The sequence below is a fragment of the Saccopteryx bilineata genome, chromosome 3 (genome assembly GCF_036850765.1).
Source record: "Saccopteryx bilineata isolate mSacBil1 chromosome 3, mSacBil1_pri_phased_curated, whole genome shotgun sequence".
In the NCBI taxonomy this organism is placed as follows: domain Eukaryota; kingdom Metazoa; phylum Chordata; class Mammalia; order Chiroptera; family Emballonuridae; genus Saccopteryx; species Saccopteryx bilineata.
The window spans coordinates 185,644,699-185,660,862 of record NC_089492.1 but is presented as its reverse complement, the minus strand read 5'-3'; the positions used below and the strand labels follow the sequence as shown (position 1 = coordinate 185,660,862).

The window sequence follows — 16,164 nt, the reverse complement described above, 5'->3', positions numbered from 1 at the left end:
AGCATTCCACTCCCTGAGGCATCAGCCTGGAAGAAAGCAATTGCTCTACCTTTGGAACTCTCTCATATCCCATTCTGTGGAGCTTAGGCCTTGCTGAAGAGTCAGCTGCATTGGCCAGGGTATAGAGGTCAGGATAGACTCAGGGGGTATGAGTGACTCAGTTGTCTGGCTCTAGGGAAGAGGCCATTCCCTTCACTTTCTTGTGAACCTGACAGGTGCTTTTCCTCACAATAAATCCATTAAAATGACTATCCTGGCTTCCAGCCAACCCACCCTCCTGGAAAAATCCAGGTCAGATTAAGTTGTGTGACTCTGGGATGGGGGCCATATTCACCACCTTCCCTAAAGCCTGACTGGCACCCCCTCCACAGGAAATTCACTAGTCACATCCTTCCAACTCTACCAAAGGCTCTTTTAGTGACTAAGCTTAACAAGTAGTGGAGGCAGCTAGAGGCAGAACTAAGGGTGCCTTGAGACTTTTGCTGACCTGCCCCTGGGCCTGGTATTAATAAAAGTGAGCCGTGGTGCACAGCTTGGTACATTGTGGGCATACCCAATTTCGTCAGGGGTAGCCACAAACTGGGGATCACTTGCAGTTTCACACAAGTTGCCAAGGGCCAGACACAGACAGTGTCTGACATTGTTCTGTACCAGATTCCTTCCCAAGAGGCCAAGAATAAACACACCTAGTGGACAGATTCAGACATCAGAGAATGAGCCAATAAGCTTCACAATCAGTATACTCAAAGACTGATTTTGGCAGGCACCAGTCCCTAATGAGGTAAATTCTGCTTTATGAGGACAACACCTGCACAGAAACTTACATCATGTGGTAGGGGTTCTGCCTCACAGTCAGTCAGTCTGAAGGTCTATCTTGCACATGATTGGGCCATAAAAATCAAGACCAAAGCAGAACAGGAAGGCCCATATAACCCCCACACAGAACATTACTAGAGCACCCAGCTCAGGTGACCAAGGAGACAACACCATTGGGTACCACAGAACACCTACTACATAAGGACACCATGAAGACTGGGAATCACAACACATCTATCTAATACACAGAAACAAACAGGTGAAATGAAGAGACAAAAAAATATGTCCTACATGACAGAACAGCAAAAATCTCTAGAAAAACAGCTATATAAAATGAAGGTAAGCAAATTATCAGATATAGAGTTCAAAGCAATGGTTATAAGAATGCACAAAAGCATGCAAAAAGACATAGAAACCAGTTCTGGTCAGTTGGCTCAGTGGTAGAGCATTGGACCTAGCGTGTGGAATTCCCAGGTATAATTCCCAGTCAGGGAACAAAGGAGAAGTAATCATCTGCTTCTCCACCCTCTCTTTATCTCTCTCTCACTCTTCCCCTCCCACAGCCATGGCTCAGATAGTTTGAGCAAAGTTGGCCCCAGGTACTGAGGATGGATTCATGGTCTCACCTGAGCTGCTAAAAAAGCTCAGTTGCTGAGCAATGGAGCATTGGCTCAGATGGGTAGAGCATCATCCAATAGGGGGCTTGTGGGGTGTATTCCAGTTGGGGCATATGTAGTAGTCTGTCTCTCTGCCTCCCTGCCTTTCACTTAATAGAAAGAAGGAAGGAAGGAAGGAAGGAAGGAAGGAAGGAAGGAAGGAAGGAAGGAAGGAAGGAAGGAAGGAAGGGAAAGAAAGAAAGAAAGAAAGAAAGAAAGAAAGAAAGAAAGAAAGAAAGAAAGAAAGAAAGAAAGAAAGAAAGAATGAAAGAACATAGAAACCATAAAAAGGAATAGGCAGAAATGATATTGGAAATCAAGAACACACTGGAAGAAATAAACAGTAGGTTGGATAAAGCAGAGTCAAATCAGCTATTTGTAAGACAAGGTAGGAAAAAACACCCAATCAGAGCAGCAGAAAGAAAAAAGAATTTTAAAAAATGAGAAGAGTTTAAGGGACCTTTGAGACAACATAAAGTATAACAGCATTCACACCATAGGTGGACAGAAGGAGAAGAGAGAAAGCTAGGGATTGAAAACCTATTTGAAGAAATAATGATGGAAAACTTCCCTAACCTGGTGAAGGAAAAAGACACAAGTCCAGGTAGCACAGAGACTCCCAAACAAGATGGATGGACCAAAAAAAAAAAAAAAAAGGCTCACAACAAGACGCATCATAATTAAAATGGCAAAAGTTAGTCTGACCAGTGGTGGTGCAGTGGAGCATTGACTTGGGATGCTGAGGTCCCAGGTTGGAATTCCGAGGTCACTTACTTAGCACAGACTCACCAGCTTGAGTGAAGGGTTTCCGGCTTGAGTGTGAGATCATCAACATGATCCCTTGGTTGCTGCCTTGAGCCCAAAGGTTGCTGGCTTGAAACCCAACATCTCTGGCTTGAGCCCAAGGTCATCGGCTTGAGCAAGAAATCACTGACTCAGCTGAAGCCTCCCAGTCAAGGCACATATGAGAAGCAATCAATGAACTGTAGCAACTGTGATTTAATGCTTCTCATCTCTCTCCCTTCCTGTCTATCCCTGTCTGTCTGTCTGTCTCTCTCTTCTGCTAAAAATAATAAAATAAAATGGCAAAGGTTAAAAACAAAAAGAGAATCTTAAAAGTAGCTAGAGAAAAGCAGTTAGTTCACTACAAGGATGCTCCCATAAGACTGTTAGCCGATATATTAGCAGAAATTTTTCAAGCTAGAAGGGATTGGCATAAAATATAAAAAGTAATAAAAAGCAAAGACATACAATCAAGATTACTTTAGCCAGCAAAGTTATAATTTTAAATTAAAGGAAAAATGAAGAGCTCTCCAGACAAGAAAAAGGTAAAGAAGATTGTTACTACCAAACCAGTATTAAAAGAAATGTTAAAGGGCCTGCTTCAAGAAGAAGATGAAAAAGAAGAAGAAGGAGGAGGAGGAGGAGGAAGAGAAAGAGAAGGGAGAGGAGGAGGAGGAGGAGGAGGAGGAGAAGAAGATGAAGAAGAAGAAGAAGGAGGAGGAGGAGGAGAAGGAGGAAGAGGAGGAGGAGGGGGAGGAGGAAGAGAAGGAGGAGGAGGAGGAGGAGAAGGAGGAAGAAGAGGAGGATGGGGAGAAGAAGGAGAAGGAGGAGAAGAAGGAGAAGAAGAAGAAGGGGAGGGGGAAAGGGAAGGGGAAGGGGAAGAGGAAGAGGAAGAAGAAGAACAACATATCACTTTTTGGCTTTCTGGCTAAGATCAACTGTTCTTATCAGTTTAATATCTGATGTGTCCTCTATTAGAGAACAATATATTAAATGTATATTTGGAAGCTGGGAGATGTAATAAGAGTTTGCTCTATCTGCTCTACACATCAACCTGGTATTGCAGTACTGAATGGATACAAAAGCAAGATCCATGTGTATTCTGTGTACAAAAAACACACCATAGAACAAAAGATCCACATAGACTAAAAATAAAGAGATGGAAAATATATTTCATGCAAATAGAAAGAAAAAGTCTGAGGCAACAATAACTGTTATATGGAGTGACGTCACGGAAATGGCACCGTGAGCAGCGTGTCTGACAGATCTCCCCAAAATCTCAACAAATTTATCAACTAGAAACAGAAAAATTTATCCTTGGAGCATTCCGGAGTTCCACACAAACTGAAAGCGAAAGGACTGTTATCACTTGAATCTGAGAGACGAGTCAGAGCTAAGGGTGTGGAGGAAGCTAACTACCGCACGAACGTTCATTCAAGCCGAGGAAGGAGTACGCCTGTGGTGAGTCAACCCACGCCTGCAACTGCCCGCCCACACTCAGGGAGCGGCAGCCTGGGCGCTGCGAGCAGCCGCCGGTGTGCGGTGAGAAACCGCGCAAGTGCCCGGTGCCGCGGTCGGTCACAGAGCGAGCTCCCTTGCACCGCCAGCGTCCCCAGCGGCCCGCGCACCCGCGAGTGAGAGTCCCCAGCCACCGGTGCCCAGAGCACCCCATTCATGCATGTGCCCTGAATGTCCCACTTGCCCACAGCACCCCACTTGCCCACACACCCAGAGTGCCCCATTCTCCCGCACGCCCAGTGCACCCCAGCTGCCAGCGGCAAGGCTATCTTTCCTACTCCGGAGATTCTCTCCATGGGCGGGGCACCTCACCCAGCCATTCAAGCTAACAATCAAGCATTGGGGGAGGGGCGCGCGGGCAGCCTGAAATACTTTCTGGAGCACAGCTGCGGATCCAATCACTGAAATTAGCTTAACCCACGAAATCTGCGCACCCACGGGGCTCTAATTGATAAGATCTCTCTCAGTTCAGCGATCCAAGACAAGAGGCGTGATATTTTTTAGTGCCTCTCGCTAAAGGGGCGGGGGCAACTTCTGATTGACAGAGCCTCCATATTCAGGGATATACGCTAACAAGAGGGACTTGGAAGATATTAAGATCTATACAGCAAGCAGCAACTAGTGCCTCTTCTTCCCAGACAAAACAGGCTACAAAGTGTGGAAAGCCTGGGTTGAGTGGTCCAGCTGAATGCTAGGCGCTGAACAGTCACCTTGACAACAATTGACTCCCAGCCCCGCCTGATTATGCTGGAGTCTCTGACTGCCAGAGCCTTACCCAAAGCCTTGCGCTGAGTGGGGATAGAGTGGGGATTTCCCAGCTCTTTGAGCCTCTTACTCCCCAGGCAGAAGCAGTAGCAGCCTTATAGCTGGATCACCAGGTTGCTAATTCAGGAAGGGGAGACTAGGAGAGAGACTCCAGGAAAGCAAACTCTCTCATTGTTGGACCCTGCAACAATGCCATACAATGCCAACAATTCTATGACATTGCCATAGAATCCCATCAACTGCAACAGAAGTTAACCTCTCAAAATCAAGAAAAATCCACAGACTTTATAACTTGTTCCAGTAATTTTTTGTTGTTGTTGTTTGTTTCTTCTATCTTATTGCCTTTATTATTATTATTTATATTTCCTCCACCTCGGTCCTTTTATTTTCTACCCATCTTATGCTTCCCTTTTCTTGAACGACACTACCCATGAGTATTACATTTTATTTCTTTTCTTCATCCTCACTCTCCTTTAGGGTTGCACTACAAAACCCTTAACTCTCACTCTCTCCCCTTTTGTTTTTTTTTCTTTTCCTTTTTTTCTTCCTTCATTTTTCTCCTTTTCTTATTTTTTCCTTTCTATTCGTTTCTGCTTTTCTCCTTTTACTTTTCCTCCCATTCAATCCTCAATCACAAACAAATTATTTAATTTGGGACTCAAGTTTTTTTGGGTTTTTTTGCTTTTGTTTTTGGTTTTCTTTTGTTTGTTTGTTTTTGTGGCATTTTGGGTACTTTTTACGTTGCTTTTTAACTCACTAGCATTCCTCTCAACCCAAGGTCTCCATTGTATTTAGTCTTCGCTCCACTTAATACAACAGATTTTTACTTATTATTTTTATTTTTTTTCTTCTTTATTATTTTCTCCTTTTTTCTGTTTCCCTCTTATCCCTCTCATTATATCTCTTAGTCGACCATCACTTACAAGCAAATTATTTTATGCTTGTCTAAGATTTTCTCCTTTTTTTTTTGGCATTTAGTAGGTCCCTACTCCCTTTTTATTTATAATTTTATTTTTTTAATGCGGCGACATCAATAAATCAGTATACATATATTCAAAGATAACAAGTCCAGGTTACCTTGTCGTTCAATTATGTTGCATACCCATCACCCAAAGTCAGATTGTCCTCTGTCATGTTCTATCTAGTTTTCTTTGTGCCCCTCCCCCTCCCTCTTTCCCTCTCCTTTTCCGCCCTCCCCCCCGTAACCACCACACTCTTATCAATGTCTCTTAGCTTCACTTTTATGTCCCACCTACGTATGGAATAATGCAGTTCCTGGTTTTTTCTGATTTACTTATTTCGCTTCGTATCATGTTATCAAGATCCCACCATTTTCCTGTAAATGATCTGATGTCATCATCTCTTATGACTGAGTAGTATTCCATACTGTATATGTGCCACATCTTCTTTATCCAGTCATCTATTGACAGGCTTTTTGGTTGTTTCCATGTCCTGGCCACTGTGAACAATGCTGCAATAAACATGGGGCTGCATGTGTCTTTACGTATCAATGTTTCTGAGTTTCTGGGGTATATACCCAGTAGAGGGATTGCTGGGTCATAAGGTAGTTCTATTTTCAGTTTTTTGAGGAACCACCATACTTTCTTTCATAATGGTTGTACTACTTTACATTCCTACCAACAGTGGATGAGGATTCCTTTTTCTCCACAGCCTCTCCAACATTTGCTATTACCTGTCTTGCTAATAATAGCTAATCGAACAGGTGTGAGGTGGTATCTCATTGCAGTTTTGATTTGCATTTCTCTAATAGCTAAAGAAGATGAGCATCGTTTCATATATCTGTTGGCCATTTGTATTTCTTCTTGGGAGAAGTGTCTGTTCATATCCTCTTCCCATTTTTTTATTGGATTGTTTGTTTGTTTGTTGTTGAGTTTTATGAGTTCTTTGTATATTTGGATATTAGGCCCTTATCTGAGCTGTTGTTTGAAAATATCATTTCCCATTTAGCTGGCTTTCTGTTTATTTTGATATCAGTTTCTCTTGCTGAGCAAAAACTTCTTAGTCTGATGTAGTCCCATTCATTAATTTTTGCCTTCACTTCTCTTGCCTGTGGAGTGTCAAATTCATAAAATACTCTTTAAAACCCAGGTCCATGAGTTGAGTACCTATGTCTTCTTCTATGTACTTAATTGTTTCAGGTCTTATGTTTAGATCTTTGATTCATTTTGAGTTAATTTTAGTACAGGGGGACAAAATGTAGTCCAGTTTCATTCTTTTGCATGTGGCCTTCCAGTTTTCCCAGCACTGGGAAATTTATTGAAGAGGCTTTCTTTTCTCCATTGTGTGTTCTTGGCCCCTTTATCAAAAATTATTTGACTATATATATGTGGTTTTATTTCTGGACTTTCTATTCTGTTCCATTGGTCTGAGTGTCTATTTTTCTGCCAATACCATGCTGTTTTGATTGTCGTGGCCCTATAATAGAGTTTGAAGTCAGGTATTGTAATGTCCCCAGCTTCATTCTTTTTCTTTAGGATTGCTTTGGCTATTCGGGGTTTTTTATAGTTCAATATAAATCTGATGATTTTTTGCTCTATTTCTTAAAAAAAAGTCATTGGAAGTATGATGGGAATTGCATTAAATTTGTATATTGCTTTGGGTAATATGACCATCTTGGTTATATTTATTCTTCCTAACTAAGAACAAGGTATATTTTTCTATCTCATTATATCTTTTTCGATTTCTCTTAACAATGGCTTATAGTTTTCATTATATAAGTCCTTTACATTCTTTGTTATGTTTATTCCTAAGTATTATATATTTTTGTTGCAATCGTGAAGGAGATTATTCTTTTGAGTTCGTTCTCAGTTATTTCATTGTTGGAATATAGAAAGGCTATTGACTTCTGTATGTTAATTTTGTATCCTGCGACGTTACTGTATTGGCTTATTGTTTCTAGTAGTCTTTTTGTGTATTCTTTGGGGTTTTCGATGTATAGGATCATATCATCTGCAAAAAGTGATACCTTTACTTCTTCTTTTCCGATATGGATGCCTTTTATTTCTTTGTCTAGTCTGATTGCTCTGGCTAGGACCTCTAGTACCACATTAAATAAGAGTGGAGAGAGTGGACAACCCTGTCTTGTTCCTGATAGAAGGGGGAAAGCCTTCAGTTTAGTGGCATTTAATATGATCTTAGCTGATGGTTTATCATATATGGCCTTTATCATGTTGAGATATTTTCCTTCTATACCCATTTTGTTGAGAGTTTTAAACATAAAATTGTGTTGTATTTTATCGAAAGCCTTTTCTGCGTCTATTGATAAGATCATGTGGTTTTTGTTCTTTGTTTTGTTGATATGGTGTATTACGTTAACCGTTTTATGTATGTTGAACCATCCCTGAAATTCTGGGATGAATCCCACTTGATCATGATGTATTATTTTTTTAATACGTTGTTGTATTCGATTTCCTAGTATTTTGTTTAGTATTTTAGCATCCGTATTCATTAGAGATATTGGTCTGTAGTTTTCTTTTTTTGTGCCATCCTTGCCTGGTTTTGGTATGAAGGTTATGTTGGCCTCATAAAATGTGTTTGGAAGTATTGCTTCTTCTTCAATTTTTTGAAAGACTTTCAGTAGAATAGGAATCAAGTCTTCTTTGAATGTATGATAAAATATGCTGGTATAGCCGTCAGGGCCTGGACTTTTATTTTTGGGGAGGTTTTTAATGGTTTTTTCTATTTCTTCTCTACTAATACGTCTGTTTATGCTTTCTGCTTCTTCATGACTCAGTCTAGGAAGGTTGTATTGTTCTAGGAATTATTTATTTCTTCTAGGTTGTTGACTTTAGTGGCATAAAGTTTTTCATAGTATTCTACAATAATTCTTTGTATATCTACGGTGTCCGTGGTGATTTCTCCTCTTTCATTTTGGATTTTATTTATATGAGTTCTTTCTCTTTTTTCCTTGGTAAGTCTTGCCAAGGGTTTGTCAATCTTGTTGATCGTTTCAAAGAACCAGCTCCTTGTTCTATTAATTTTTTCTATAGTTTTTCTGTTCTCTAATTCCTTTATTTCTGCTCTGATTTTTATTATCTCCTTTCTTTGGCTGGTTTTGGGGTTTTTTTTGTTCTTCTTTTTCTAGTTCCTTAAGCTGTGAAGTTAAGTGGTTCACTTGGGCTCTCTCTTGTTTGTTCATATAGGCCTGAAGTGATATGAACTTCCCTCTTACCACCGCTTTTGCTGCATCCCAGAGATTCTGATATGTCGTATCGTCATTTTCATTTGTCTGTATATATCTTTTGATCTCTGCACTTATTTCTTCTTTCACCCATTCATTTTTTAAAATTATGTTGTTTAGTTTCCACATATTTGTGGGATTTTTTCCCTCTTTTTTGCAGTTGAATTCTAGTTCCAAGGCTTTATGATCAGAAAATATGCTTGGTACAACTTCGATTTTTCTGAATTTGCTAATGTTGTTTTTGTGGCCGAACATATGGTCAATTCTTGAGAATGTTCCATGTACACTGGAGAAAAATGTATACTCAGTCAGTTTGGGATGAAATGTCCTGTAGATGTCTATCATATCCAGGTGCTCTAGTGTTTTGTTTAAGGCCACTATGTCTTTGTTGATTCTCTGTTTGGATGACTGATCTAGAGCCGTCAGCAGTGTATTGAGGTCTCCAAGTATGATTGTATTTTTGTCAGTTTTTGTTTTAAGGTCAATAAGTAGCTGTCTTATATATTTTGGTGCTCCTTGGTTTGGTGCATATATATTAAGGATTGTTAAGTCTTCTTGATTCAGTATCCCCTTAATCATTATGAAATGACCATTTTTGTCTGAGTACTTTTGCTGTCTTGTAGTCAGCATTATCAGATATGAGTATTGCTATGCCTGCTTTTTTTTGGATGTTATTTGCTTGGAGTATTTTTTTCCAGCCTTTCACTTTTAATTTGTTTTTATTCTTGTTACTCAGATGAGTTTCCTGTAGGCAGCATACAGTTGGATTTCCTTTTTAAATCCATTCTGCTACTCTGTGCCTTTTTATTGGTGAGTTTAATCCGTTTACATTTAGTGTAAGTATTGACACTTGTGAGTTCCCTATTGCCATTTTATAGATTGCTTTCTGTTAGTTTTGTGTCTGGTTTGATCCTTCTCTTTCGTTTTTCTATCTTTTGTTTTTATTTGGTTGTATTCCATACATCTTTCCTCTGTTACTATCTTTTTTATCTCATGTGCTTCTGTGGTGGTTTTTTCAATAGTGGTTACCTTTAATTAATGAAAAGGGTTCCTACCCTGTTCATTGTAGCAAACTATTTTGTCAGTACTTTTGCACTCCATCGTCCTTTGCTACTGTTAATCTTCTTCTTCCCTCCTTTCTTTTTGTTGTTGTCACAGTTTAAATTTGGTTTTATTGTGTTCTTCTTGGAGCTTTTACTTGTGGCTCTGTTTTTTTTTCTTTTTTGTTCTTTGTATCTGATTGGAGAACCCCCTTTAGTAATTCCTGGAGTGGGGGTTTTCTGATGATAAATTCCCTCATCTTTTCTGTATCTGTGAATGTTTTTATTTCTCCTTCATATTTGAAGGATAGCTTTGATGGGTATAGTATTCGTGGCTGAAAGTTCCTCTCTTTCAGAACTTTAAATATTGGGGTCCACTCTCTTCTAGCTTGTAGAGTTTCTGATGAGAAATCTGATGATAATCTAATGGGCCTTCCTTTATATGTTGTATTCTTCTTTTCCCTGGCTGCCTTGAGAATTTTTTCTTTGCTGTTGGTTTGTGCCAATTTCATTATGATATGCCTTGGAGTAGGTTTGCTGGGGTTAAGAAAACTCGGAGTTCTGTTTGCTTCTTGAACTTGAGGCTTTAGTTCTTTCCACAGGCTTGGGAAGTTCTCATCTATTATTTGTTTGAGTATGTTCTCCATTCCATTTTCTCTGTCTTCTCCGTCTGATATACCTATTATTCTTATGTTATTCTTTTTGATGGAGTCAGATAATTCTTGTAGGGCTACCTCATTTTTTTAAATTTTTGAGTCTCTTTCTTCTTCTCTCTGTTGCGCCTCAAGTTGCTTGTCTTCTATTTCAGTAATCCTCTCTTCTATCTGACCTGTTCTATTAGCTAAGCTTGTTACCTCGTTTTTCAGCTTGTGAATTGAGTTTTTCATCTCTTTTTGATTTGTTTTTATAGTTTGAATTTCCTTGGTCATATATTCTTTGTGCTCATTGAGTTGTTTTCTGAGCTCCCTAAATTGCCTTTCTGTGTTTTCTTGTATATCTCGGAGGATTTTTAGGATTTCTATCTTGAAATCTCTGTCATTTAGCTCCAAGGTTTCCAATATATTAAATTTTTTCTCCATAGATTTTTCCTCATCTGGCTGTGTTACCTCTCTTTCTTTTGTATCCATGATATTTGATTTTCTCTTCCTTAATGGCATCTGAGGATGGTTTTGTTGATAGTATTAATGAGATTTAATAAAGAAGAAAAAGTTAAAAAATAAAAAATTGAAAAGAGTTGTTTTTATTTAAAAAAATTAATAATGAAATAAAGAAAAATAAAATAAAATAAAAATTTTAAAAAAAAGAAAATTATTCCCCCCCCTCCTTTTTTCCTCTCCTCTCCTCTCCCCTCTTTCTTGAGAAAATCTTGTGGTGAACTGTGAATTATAACAAACAATGCCTGTAATGGAGGGCCTGAATTGAGGAAATGTAATAAAGGGGCAAAAAAAAAGAAAGAAAAAAGAAGGGGGTATGGACCCACAAAAAGCAAATAAGAAAAAATTTTGGTTCAAGAATAAAATGATTTGCTTTTAGGTGTTGGTTGACTAAGAGTTATGATGAGAGGAATAAGAGGGAAACAGAAAAATGGGGGGACAAATTAAAAAATTACTATTGTATTTAGTGGAACAAGAACTAGATGAAATGGAGAGCTAGGGATGGGAGCACTGCTAGTGAGCTAAAATGGTGAAGTAAAAAAAAAACCCAAAGTGCCACAAACATAAGTTTGAGTCCAAGATAAGATAATTTGTTTGTTATTGAGGTTTGAATGAGAGCAGATGTAAAGGAGAAAGGAAGAAACTAATATAGAGGGAGAAAAGAAAGAGAGAGAGAGAAAAAAAGAGGGAACCACTAAAAGAAGAAAAAAGAAAAAAGAGGAGAGAGAGAGAGTTAAGGGTTTTGGAGTGCAACCCTCATAGAGAAAAAGGAAGAAGAAAGAAAAGATAATGGGAGATGTAACACTTATGGGTAGTGTAGTTCAAGGAGAGGAGAGAGTAAGACCGCCAGAGAGTTAATCGGCCAAATTAGAAGACGAAAAAAAATATCAAGAATGAAGATAAGAGAAACAAACGAACAAATATGATAAAATGGGATAGGTTATAAAGTCTTCAGATTATTCTTGATTTTGAGAGGCTATCTTCTTGCTTTTTCTTTTCTCTCCCTCTTCCTGGTCTGTGACTCTGTACCCCAGGTTCTGCCCCTTTGGCACGCTCAGGTAGAGGTTGGCAGTTGATAAGTCTCTATGGCGATGTCATGTATTGTGCTTTAGTCTCGTTGGCAGTCGAGGCTCATTGGCATTTATAGGCTCCGACAGTGAGAGAGTTCGTGTTCCTGGAGCTTTTCTCCTAGTCTTTCCTTCCTCAATTAGTAGCCTGATAATCCAGCTATGTGGTTGCTGCTGCCTCTGTCTGGATAGTAAGAGGCTCAAAGAGCTGGCAACTCCCCACTCTATTTCCACTCAGCACAGGGCTCTGGGTAAGGCTCAGTCAGTCAGAGCTGCTAGCATAATCAGGTGGGCTTTTTGTCCACTCAAAGACCTCTTGCTCTGCCACTCTGTCCGGTAACACAGGCGGGCTCCCACTCCCGGGGTGCTTGGAATAAACTCTCGCTCACTATCTGCGCACGCAGACCAGGATATTCGTCCAGCAGTCTCACGCTCTGAGTGAAACCCCCAGCCGCATGGAAAAGTTCCAGCATTGAAATTGGCTCTCGCTTCGTCCCCATGCGCGGCTTTTGCAAGGCACTGGGGCGGCCCGAGATTCCACTTTGGCCCACACAAAGGCCCCTGACTCTGCCCCTCTGTGCAATAACACGGGTGCGCACTGCCGAGGCACTCGGAGGAATCTCTCACTATCTGCGCACGCAGACCAGGATATCAGTCCGGCCGTGTTTCCCTCTGAGTGAAACCCCCACCAGCACGGAAAAGTTCCACCGTTGGAATTAGTTCTCGCTCCCTCCCGTTCGCGGCTTTCCCAAGGCTCTGGGGCTGCCCAGAGATTCTGCTTTCAGCCCACACAAAGGCCTCTAACTCTGCCTCTCAGTTGGGTAACACGGGCACCCACTCCCAGGGCTTTGGAAGGAATCTCTTGCCCACTATCTGCACACGCTGACCAGGAGATCAGGTAAAATGGCTGCCCCACTTGTCATTCTTTGTCTGGGTTTGGCACGAGTGTTAGCATGTATTGCCCGAGTTGCCACAGGAACAGTTTTTCCTCCGCTAGGATCTCCATGCCACAACCTGGTTCGGCTGTTTGTGCCACGGCCTGGATCTATTCACCCCCTTTGCCCACCTCAGTTTCTATATTCACAGTTACCAGAGAAAGCCGCCCTGTTTAGGTTAGTGAGGAAGGCGGAGCATTTCTTACTCCCTAATTCCTTCGGGGTTTGGTTATATATTTAGCCAATTTTTCACTCGACCATACCTTCAGGTGTATTGCGAAACATCTGGAGGCTCCAAGGATAGGTTTTTCTGTTTCTGGTTGAAGATCTTGTTGAGTTTTGGGGGAGATTTATCGGTATCACTTCCTACCCCGCCATTACTCTGATGTAATTTCCCCTACTCCCTTTTTTTCCCCTTGAATCTTCACCCCAAATCAGGCCCCCAGTTATAGGCAGTTTTTTTTTTTTCCATTTAGCATAATATAATTCACAGGTCATCACGATAGAGGAGGGGAAGAGAAGAAAGAAAAAAGGGAAAGATAATAAATTATTACTGTTTTTCTTGTGGGGTGTTTTCCTTTTTTTTTCTTTTCTTTTTTTTTACTTTTTACTCTTTATTAATTCTAATTAGTGCTATCAACAAGACCACCCTCAGATGCCAATAAGTAAGAAAAAATTGAATATTATTGATACAAAAGATAGAGAGGTAACACAAATAGATGTGGAAAAATCTATGGAGAAAAGTTTTAACATATTAGAAGCCTTGGAGTTAAATGACAGAGAATTTAAAATAGAAATCTTAAAAATACTCAGAGATATACAAGAAAATACAGAAAGGCAATTTAGGGAGATCAGGAAACAACTCAATGAACACAAAGAATATATTACCAAGGAAATTGAAACTATAAAAACAAATCAAACAGAAATGAAAAACTCAACTCATGAGTGGAAAAACGAGGTAACAAGCTTAGCTAACAGAAAAGCCCAGATAGAAGATAGGATTAGTGAAATAGAAGACAAGCAATTTGAAGCACAACAGAGAGAAGAAGAAAGAGACTCAAAAATAATAAAAAATGAGAAAGCCCTACAGGAATTGTCTGACTGCATCAGAAAGAATAACATAAGAATAATAGGTATATCAGAGGGAGAAAAGAGAGAAAATGGAATGGAGAATATACTCAAACAAATAATAGACGAGAACTTCCCAAGCCTGTGGAAAAAACTAAAGCCTCAAATTCAAGAAGCAAACAGAACTCCGAGTTTTCTTAACCCCAACAAACCCACTCCAAGGCACATCATAGTGAAGATGACACAAACCAATGACAAAGAAAAAATTCTCAAGGCAGCCAGGGAAAAGAAGAGTACAACATATAAAGGAAAGCCTATTAGATTATCATCAGATTTCTCATCAGAAACTCTACAAGCTAGAAGAGAGTGGACCCCAATATTTAAAGCCCTGAAAGAGAAGGACTTTCAGCCAAGAATACTATACCCATCAAAGCTATCCTTCAATTAAGAAGGAGATATAAAAACATTCACAAATACAGAAAAGATGAGAGAATTTATAATCAGAAAGCCTCCACCCCAGGAAATACTAAAGGGGGTTTTCCAACCAGATTCAAAGAACAAAAGAAAACAAAACCACAAGTAATAACTCCACCAAGAACACAATAAAACCAAACTTAAACTGTGAAACAAAAGAAAAAAAGGAGGGAGAGGATGGAGATTAACAGTAGCAAAGGACGATGAAGTGCAGAAATACTCATAAGATAGGGTACTACAATGAATATGGTAGGTACCCTTTTCATTACTTAATGGTAACCACCCTTGAAAAAACCACCACAAAAACACTTGACTTAAAAAAGGTAGCAACAGAGGAAAGAAGTATGGAATACAAACAAACAAAAACAAAGGATAGAAAAACAAAAGAGAAGAATCAAACAAGATACAAAACTAACAGAAAGCAATTCATAAAATGGCAATAGGGAACCCACAAATGTCAATAATTACACTAAATGTAAATGGATTAAACTTACCAATAAAAAGACACAGAGTAGCAGAATGGATTAAAAAAGAAAGTCCAACTATATGCTGCCTACAAGAAACGCATCTAAGCAATAAGGATAAAAACAAATTCAAAGCAAAAGGCTGGAAAACAATACTCCAAGCAAACAACACCCAAAAAAAAAGCAGGTGTAGCAATACTCATATCTAATAATGCTGACTACAAGACAGAAAAGGTACTCAGAGACAAAAATGGTCATTTCATAATGATTAAGGGGACACTGAATCAAGAAGACATAACAATCCTTAATATATATGCACCAAACCCAGGAGCACCAAAATATATAAGACAGCTACTTATTGATCTTAAAACAAAAACTGACAAAAATACAGTCATACTATACTTGGAGATCTCAATACACCACTGACGGCTCTAGATCGGTCATCCAAACAGAGAATCAACAAAGAAATAGTGGCCTTAAACGAAATACTAGAACACCTGGATATGATAGACATCTACAGGACACTTCATCCCAAAGTGACAGAGTATACATTTTTCTCCAGTGTACATGGAACATTCTCAAGAATTGACCATATGTTGGGCCACAAAGTCAATATCAGCAAATTTAGAAAAATTGAAATTGTACCAAGCATATTCTCTGATCATAAAGCCTTGAAACTAGAATTCAACTGCAAAAAAGAGGGGGAAATACCCACAAAATTGTGGAAACTAAACAACATACTTCTAAAAAATAAATGGGTCAAAGAAGAAATAAGTGCAGAGATCAAAAGATATATACGGACAAATGAAAATGACAATACGACATATCAGAATCTCTGGGATGCAGCAAAAGCAGTAATAAGAGGAAAGTTCATATCACTTCAGGCCTATATGAACAAACAAGAGAAAGCCCAAGTAAACCACTTAACTTTATACCTTAAGGAACTAGAAAAAGAAGAACAAAGACAACCCAAAATAAACTGAAGAAAGGAGATAATAAAAATCAGAGCAGAAATAAACAAAATAGAGAACAGAAAAACTATAGAAAAAAATCAATAAAACAAGGACTTGGTTCTTTGAAAAGATCAACAAAATTGACAAACCCTTGGCAAGACTCACCAAGGAAAAAAGACACAGGACTCAAATAAATAAAATCCAAAATGAAAGAGGAGAGATCACCACAGACATCATAGATATACAAAGAATTATTGTAGAATACTATGA

At 39.2% G+C, this 16,164-nt stretch overlaps 1 protein-coding gene and 1 pseudogene across 1 annotated transcript in view; one reads left to right on the top strand and one right to left on the bottom strand.

Annotated features, from left to right (window-relative positions):
* Positions 1-16,164, bottom strand: part of ADTRP (androgen dependent TFPI regulating protein) — an 85,422-nt gene that overhangs the window by 40,819 nt on the left and 28,439 nt on the right. The gene's annotated exons all lie outside the window — the stretch shown is intronic.
* LOC136332508 (U2 spliceosomal RNA) lies at positions 3,164-3,342 on the top strand (annotated as a pseudogene).